Source organism: Nannobrachium achirus (assembly GCF_963921795.1).
Source record: "Nannobrachium achirus genome assembly, chromosome: 13".
NCBI lineage: Eukaryota > Metazoa > Chordata > Actinopteri > Myctophiformes > Myctophidae > Nannobrachium > Nannobrachium achirus.
Window position 1 is genome coordinate 40,251,686 of NC_137833.1, and position 9,308 is coordinate 40,260,993.

The window sequence follows — 9,308 nt, forward strand, 5'->3', positions numbered from 1 at the left end:
TCTGAGTGCAATGACAATTTAACTTATTCTAATACAGTTTCAAACCTCATGGCAAAGGCACGCAAAGCTTACATGTGACCCCAAGAACATTTGACCAGAACTGGTAGTGCTCTTTAGTGCCACCATGTGTGTTCTAATCTCCCCAAGGGTTCATAGCATGTCAATGAAATGTGCTCTTCATCACAGGTCGTAGATTTCCAGTCCGGTGCTCGGCCCCTCATTGCAGGTATATACTTATTCCTTTCCCCCTCTTCCTAGGTGCGAACATTGCTACACAGTAATTTCAATTCTGATTGCACATTTTATACAATTCATGTTTTTGCTCTGTTGTTTTATTTGATTTGATTATTTCTTCAGTTTTATGTAAAGCACTTTCTAACTTTGTTTTGATAACCGCTCTATAAAGTTTATATTATCATCATCATCATCATCATTCTTTTTTAGTATTCTGCTATTTATAGTACAATAATTGTAAAAACTAAGCAAAAACAACAATTCCTCATGGGTTTAACTTAAACTTCTTCTTGAAGCAAGCTTCTATAAACAGCATTAATACATGTACATTAACATCAGATTATCTTCTTATTCTTTCTTAGTACTCTTTCCAGTCACACAGCTGCATGCAGCATCAGCACATGTCCAAATCACAATATTGATCAGAGCATCACCCCGTCATATAGCTGTCATTCAATAGTTTATGAGGGCATCCACTGTAAACCACAAGGACGCGTAAAGCCACTGTGGCAAAGTCATTCGCATCTATTACATTTAGTGAAGGGGGTCATGAATATAACAGGTTTGTCTGACCTCAATTTGATCTTGTCTGTACTGTGTCACTCTTGATCAGACTACCACTTACTCAGGGACTCACAATTAAGGCACAATGTTACAGTACGACATCCACTCCACTGCTTGTCAAGGACAGCCAGCCGTTGGGGAAAAAAATAGAAAACTTACCAGGCATGACAGCTTAAAAATACAATAGAAATCCTATAAAGTCCCATTGAATTATTGACTCTGTGCAGTCCTAAAACCAGAATGAGCTTCTCCGTGAACATGTCAACCCAGAAACCGTTCTGTCGCACTGGGACATACCGGTAGGTGTAGGTAGTATATGTCTCCTTCTACCATTACATTCGAGGTGTCCATTATAATTTCCAACCTGACTGCAACTGTGTCAGTCCTTAAGAATGTCTACTGGCACAGTAGGGCTTGGACTCTCCAGGCTAGTAGCAGGCATCTCTTGGTTTGTCTCTCTCCTTTAAGGAGATCTATTTTTTGTCTGTCTTTTCCATTTTCATTCAGGGCAATGAGATACCGGTAGTCCAGGTCTTGCAACATTTATCTGGTGAGTTTAGTTTTATCCTTTCGGAAGGCCTGTTATGTGTTTGGCCCAGGCACCTACCACCACATGCCTTTGTTTTGTTTGGCCGTATATACGGTATGCTTGACTTGACATGCATGGGTTGGGGTTTATGTGGCATACCTCATGGGTTTGTTGAGAGCCATAGCTAATTGAAGTCATAACAAAGTCCCTCTTGAGGTGACACTTCATCCAGGAATTCATGTACAGGTTCAGAAAAGGCATGCTCAACCCATGAGTTATGAACAAGAGAGAGGAAAGAGATTGCCAAATTGCTTTTTTGCTTCTTTTCTTTTCTTTGTATACGTCCTATATTGACCATGATCATGCAACTTTGATGAAAGTAGAGATAGTATCAGAGAAAGGTGTATAGAATATAAGGACACACATCATCTCTCCGGCACAGTTTCGAGATCATGCCCACGGGGGGAAACAAGAAAATAGCTTTAATGATTTTTGGACATTGAAAGGTTTGTCCAGTCAAGAGTGGAGTCATGCAAAGTGAATGTTCGAGTGATATCCATTATTCAACAGGCAATTGTTGTCGCAGTTAAATTGTCCATGGTGTGGGCTGTAAGGGCAAAGTTCCTGACCACAACTGCTGAAACTGTTGTTCGATCCCTCTGCAGTGCCTCTGGCTTGGCCGGGTGCTCCAATGAACACAATTGACCGTGTTCGTGTGTGAGAGGCATGCAGTGAAGGGTGTTCTCTGTCATGCATTAGTGACTCCTACAAGTTGTTTGGAGCCACATGATCAGCAGGGAGAGGAGGGAGGGATATAGTGTTTTCCTACAAATGTTATGCCCTCCCGGTGTAACTGTCAGGCGAAAAGAAGCTGCATGCGACTCCATGCGTATCAGAAGGAGACACGTGATTGTCTACACATTCCCCAGACCAAACAGTAGCTGGGTTAGCAGTGATAGCTACTATGGGGGGCATTGACATAATGACTAAAGTTTCATGTCAATGCAACTTTCTCAAATCTCAAGCAAGTTTCAGTCACTCAAACCAAAATGAATGGAAAGTAGTGGCTGTAGGCTAAACATGCCAGACCATCACCGGTATAGTCAGATAAACACAGGAAGAAGGCATTCCAGCATCTGCGTGCCCGTTTTGCTTTGAGGTAAGTTGTTACACTGCAGTTAATATCGACTTCTTTCACGCAGTCCACTCTCCTTTTTTCGGGCACACATTGAAAAAGTGAAAGGAAGTAAAACGCGAGTGAGACTACTGATAACCCGAGGGAATTTTACCCATAATTCAATACCGTGAATTTGAGAGATAAAACCCGAAAACCCCTTTTGGCTGAAATGCTGCCTTCTATCGGGTTCGGTACTGTATGAGGTACTATAGCCTGTCATTATCCTTATCATAGAGGTACATGGCTAAGTGAAAGAGTTAGGGTCATATAATTTGAGTGTCTTTGACTTTTCATTCATGTTAGCCCGCTGTCCTGAGATTTGGACCGCAGCTCCCCAAAGGCCGCCGTCAATCATCCTAATGAGTTCATCATACTGGTGCTGACTGAGATGTCCCTGGTTTCAGACTGCAGGCTCCGCATAAAATGTAATCCATCGTCGTAATCATTGATTTTTTTCTTTTCATTCACAGCCTGTTTTAATGACCAGAATATTCGTCCAGCTCCTCTGTGGCATAAGACATATACAGTAGCCCCCACGGTACGCAGAGCTGCCACGTACAGTAGCGGTCTTATCAGTTGAAGACATGCGGCACGGCTACGTGAAGGGTTCCCAACCCCTTTTAGCACGTGCCCCAATATCAGGGTCAGATAATTCCCATGATACCAGATGTAATGCAAATCAAAATCATGTGATGTAAGTCAAGGCACGCATGGCAATCTTATTTCAACAACAAGGCAATTCGATGTGCTTTACAAAGAACATCAAGCAAAGGAATCACAACTAGAAGCAGTGCTCTTCCGAGCACAGGTCTCCACCAGGCCACACAAATTGCCCTGTTATAGCGCCACCATGAGGCTGATTTGAGAAATTTGAAGTGGCATTTCTTCCTCGGCCTAGTGGGAACGTGCACGCCCAATTTCACCAAGATTGCACGCTGTGTTCATGATTTGAGGCATTTTGTTCAAAACGGAGCAATCCTGCAAACTTTGGAAGCCAATTGTAGCCAATCAGGATGGAAAATCGGACGTATCCATGATGATCACATGACTGTAGAGATACTGTCTACCGATTTGTAGGATTTTTGGACAAAATCTGTAGGAGTAGTGTACAGAAATGTGTTTTGCAAACATCGGCCTCATGGTGGCGCTAGAACAGGGCCATTTGAAAAAATGTGGGGCAGAGGTTCTGAATTGGCATCCAGGGAGTGTGTGTGCTCAGTTTGGCAGTGATCGGGTCAACGGCGCCGGAGATTAGCTGTACACAAACTCGGAGGACGGACGGACGGACGGACGGACGGACGGACAGACAGGGGCGAAAATATACTCTCCCCCTGCCTTCGGCTGGTGGAGACAATTATACAATGACATAAGGATGCATAAAACAAAAGCAGTAAAAAACTAGAAGCAGTGCTCTTCCGAGCACAGGTCTCCACCAGGCTGTGTGTCCTGGTGGTGCTACTGTATAATAGGCCAATGTAAAAAGGGTGGCATATGTTCTTCACCATAGATCTTTCATGGAAATCGGACGCTGCATGCATGATTTGAAGCATTGTGTTCCAAAAATGTGTTTTGCTAAAGGCTACCTGCTGGTGGCGCTATAACAGGCCAATGTGAAAAAGGTAGCTTTTGTTCCTTGACCTAGTGGGAATATGTGTGGCAAATTTCACGGTAATCGCAAGCTGCGTTGATGATTTGAAGCATTTTGTTCAAAAACGGAGCAATCCTGCAAACTTTGGAAGCTAATATTAGCCAATCAGGATGGAATATGAAATATCAGACGGATCGGACTTGATCACATGACTATAGAGATACTGTGTACCGATTTGCGTGATTTTTGGATAAAATCTCAAGGAGTAATATCCAAAAATGTGTTTTACATAAGTCGGTCCAAAGGTGGCGCTATAAAAGGCTGGTGTGAAAAATGCAGGGCAAAGGTTTATCCTTAGCCTCTAGGGAGTGCGCTTACAAAGTTTGAAACTAATCGGTGGAGTTATAGGTAAAACCACAAATCGGCCTGTTATAGCGCCACCATGAGGCTGATTTTTAAAAAAATAAGTGGCTTTTCTTCCTCGGCCTAGTGGGAACGTGTGTGCGCGATTTCATGATAATTGCACTTTGCGTTTGGGATTTGAGGCATTTTGTTCAAAACGGCTCAATCCTACAAACTTTGGAAGCCAATCTTAGCCAATCCGGATGGAATATGCAAAATCGGACAGATCTGTGTCGATCACATGAACTATCGAGATGCTGCCTACCGATTTGTAGGATTTTTTGACAAAATCTGTAAGAGTAGTGCACAGAAATGTGTTTTGTGAACATCGGCCACTAGGTGGCGCTAGAAAAGGCCCATTTGGGTTGGTTCCAAGATGGCGTCGTGCTAGTCGGACGTGCGACCTGATCCTCCGTCGAAAAATGACAAAACTTTATATAAACAGTCTATAAAGTGAGCAACTCGTCGATTAAGATTACCCTGATGGCAACTCCAGGCAATAAACAGCCCACAACACGTCAAGCAAGTAGGTCAAGACAGTCTAAAATAGAGTTTGCCTCGTCTACCGCAAACACCAAACAAATTGGGACTGGAGCAGGCAGCGGCGCCATGGAAGCTGAGGTGGCCTCCCTCTCCACGGCTGGAGGGGGAGTTGATAGTAACAAGGTGGTCTTGGACGCGATTCAAGGCTTAAGAAACGAATTTAATGGCAGGTTTGATTCAGTGATGGCTGCAATAGCAAGCACGCGAACAGAAGTGGCTGAATGTGTGGTGCGAGTCACGGAGGCTGAAACCCGCATTTCCAACACAGAGGACGCGGTCAATAGCCTACAAGCTAAGGTGATTCTTCTGGAGAAGACAATCAAAGAAATGGCGACAAAGATACTGGACCAGGAGACCCGGTCTAGAAGGTGCAATTTGAAGCTCCTGAACGCAGGATTAAAGGCTATACCTGATAGTCAACTTTGCACCTTTCTGGAGGACTGGATACCCAAAACGTTAAACGTTCAGCTAACTTCAAAGGCATTCCTCGGGAGAGTCCACAGACTGGGCCAGAGAAGAGATCCAAGCGGGCGCCCGAGAATTATAATCATGCAGTTCTTAAACGACCGTGACAAGACAACAGTATGGAATGCGGCCAAGGCTAACAAGAAGAAGATGATGTTGGAGAACAAGCCGGTCTGGTTCCATAAAGATGTGCCACCAGAAACGTACAAGAAGATGAAGAGCTTTGAAGCAGCCAGCAAGAAGCTCTGGTCCATGAAAATCAGGAACGGAGTACTACTGCCTGCATGCAATCTAATGGTGACCTACTTGGGCCGACAACACTCCTTCAAGAACCCGGAGGATGCGGAGGCTTTCGCCGGGCGTATCGACAAGGAGACAGACGGGACAGGAGGTCCGTTGTCGGATGCAGAGGAGGCAGATGACGCAGAGTCAACCGTGGCAGAGAAGGTAGGCGAGGCAGAACCAACCGTGGCGGATCCAGCAAACGACGTGGGGTAACGTTGATAGCCGGGCTAGCTTCCTAGCCTTGCTAAACTAAGCCATGCTGGCTATATAACTATTATAGACATGCTTCACGACAGACTACCGGACTAACTTTCGCCCATATCCTTTTACTGTGGAAAACCTAACCAAATCTGACTAATGTTTTATGCTCTTGATTTTTTCCTTATTCTATTGGTATATAATATATTCATATTTTTATTTTATTTTATTATTATTATAACTATTACTATTATTATTACTTTTCTTTTTAGATCTGTCAATGTTAAGTAACAGGACGTTGAATTAGACGAGCAGATGGTTGCTATCTTTATAGCAATGAACACACTAATGATTATCTGTAACATATTTTCTGTCCGATCTAACGTCCAAATTCTCAGTTAAATCATTGTGACAGATAGATACATGTACCTACTTTTACTGTTTTGTTTGTGAATGAAGAAAGGAACTGAAGCTCCGCTTTGATATAAGAATAAGAATGTATTTGTTTTCTTCTTTTTGTATCTTTTTATTTTTTTACATTAGTGGCTAGGGTGAAAATGATAGACACATTTAGTAGAAAAGGATTGATTTCATTTATAACATAGACACTTTCTTTCCTATCTAATCGGGTTTTATTTTTATTTTTTATCATTATCTCCTTGTTATCGTATTAGAATGTAGACGGGGCCGTGGCTTGGAGGTGCGGCGGTCGGATGCGCTCGTCGCGGCTCAGAGCCACGGGCACCGTGATTAAACTAGGGTTATGTAACTTTTGTTTAGTGGTAAGCGACAGCGGGCCCACTTTAATTTGTTAGCGCGGTCACTCGGTGGCTGTTATGATAGTAGAGTTACCGCTGGCTCTGTGTATCTAATTTGTACTCTCTAACTATTATTCACTCTAGTTATTGTTTGACGAGAATATGTCTCGCTGGTATATGGACCCGGTTATATTGTTGTGTTGGAGATAGATAGAGGAGAGGATGTTTATGCTGCGGCGACCTCAGAACTACAAAGTTAGCCGATATGTTTGCACGTTGCTAGTATACAGAACCCCATTTCCCATAAGGCATTTCGCGATGTTACTTGTTTCGCTTCCGGGAATATACGGCCGTCATTTCCGGCCCCATTGTAATGGTATAGTAATAGATTACTTCCCCCTATATAGCACTGGGAGCTTAGATAACCAGATTTTGCTGGGTGCCAGCTTATAGTAAGGGGGCCATATAGGCCAAAATGTTATTAGTATTAGGGGAACATTTAACACATTATTAAAAATAACATAATAATATTGGCACTAATAATAATAAATGTTAATAATAATTTAGGAGGGGGGGGGGATATATATATATATATTAATAAAAAAAAATGAACATTTTGATAAAAAAAAAAAAAAAAAAAAAAGCGAAACAAGAGGAATTGAATGGGTTCTATATACACACATTTGTTTTTATTTTTGTATTTTGTTGTATTAAGATTCAAGTTGCTCATGATGTCGACAATTTGGTTAAAAAAAAAAAAAAAAAAAAAAAGACTGTTCTTTAGTTAATTACAGGAGGGTTAGGGATCCAGGAAGATGGCAATGTTTGATTGTTCCACTGTTAGTTACAGGGAACAGCTTCTGGCTCTATCAAAGTCAAATGAATGCGGGGGGAAAGGGGCCTGTCCAACAGGCCCCAAGGGTTATATGTTTTATGTGATTGCTTTGTATTTTTTAACGTATTGTATGTGTGTTTTGTTTCTGCATGAAGGCACAGTACTCAGTTCAAATGTGGTGGCTACGGCTTTACTTAGAACTACTAATTATGGCTAGTCGATTAGAAATTAGGTCCATGCCTAAGTGTTGTAATTGGTTACAAAAGCTAAGAGTTGAACAAAATACGGGGAGACTAGAAGATTTTTCAGTACTTGTATTACTTTTTATTTTTCTCATGTCAACAACTGTTAGTATGATGAACACATGTATATATGACGTCCAATGATCCTAAGGGGGAGAGCCTGGTGCAATACATAACCTGGAACACTAAAGGCCTAAATAATCTTGTGAAACGAGGTAGAGTTCTAGGACATTTAAAGAAACTGAATGTCGGGGTCGCTTTTCTACAGGAGACTCATCTGAGGAACCAAGATCACTTTAGATTACGGAAGGGTTGGGTAGGCCAAGTATTCCACTCCCATTTTAACTTTAAGTCCCGGGGGGCGGCAATTTTGATAAATAAGAATGTTCCTTTCATTTCATCAGATGTTATCTCAGATCCATTGGGAAGGTATGTTGTGGTGACGGGACATCTTTACAATACCCCATTGATCTTGGCTAATATATATGCCCCTAACTGTGACGATGAACGTTTCTTTTCTAAGTTGTTGGCCTCCTTACCAGACTTAAATGCACATCATCTGATTATGGGTGGCGACTTCAACCTGACCCTTGATCCTGTCCTAGACAGGTCATCTAAAAAAGCCCAACCATTAACGAAATCCGCCAAGCTTATAAAATCCTTTCTCGAAACGTATAAAATTACAGACCCCTGGCGGTTTAAATACCCAACATCTCGCAGTTATTCGTTCTTTAGCCCTGTTCACCATTCATACAGCCGTATTGATCTATTCCTGATCGATTCGAAACTCCTCTCCTCAGTTAAGCAATGTGATTATGAGGCCATGGTCATTTCGGATCATGCTCCTCACTTAATGCAACTTGTATTTTCAAATAGACATATGCCCAGAATCTGGCGATTTAACAGCCTTTTGTTAGCAGACAAGGCCTTTACTGACTTCATGACTTTACAAATAGGTTTCTTTTTGATGACGAACGACACAGGAGAGGTGTCCAAGGGCACCTTGTGGGAAGCCCTCAAGGCTTATCTCCGCGGCCAAATTATCTCTTATAGTGCGTCTGCTAATAAAAAACGTGCACAGAGCATATCCACGATAACTGACAAAATACTAGAATTAGACCGCCGTTATTCAGTCTCTCCTACACCAGCTCTATACAAAGAGAGAATAGGACTTCAAACGGAATTTGATCTTCTCTCGACAAATGAGACGGCTAGATTGTTGTTACAAGCTCGCCATAGAACCTATGAACATGGGGAAAAATCTGGAAAACTTTTAGCTATGCAAATTAGACAGTCAGCAGCCTCAAGAATGATAACCGAAATCCGGACCAGCACAGGGCAGAAAACGGTAGACCAGCAGGATATCAATAAGGAGTTTGAGCAATTCTACAAACACTTATACACCTCAGAATCTGAGCGGGACCCTACACTAATTGAAGACTTTTTTAGTGAATTGGATATTCCAAAATTGTCCACTATAGATGAGAC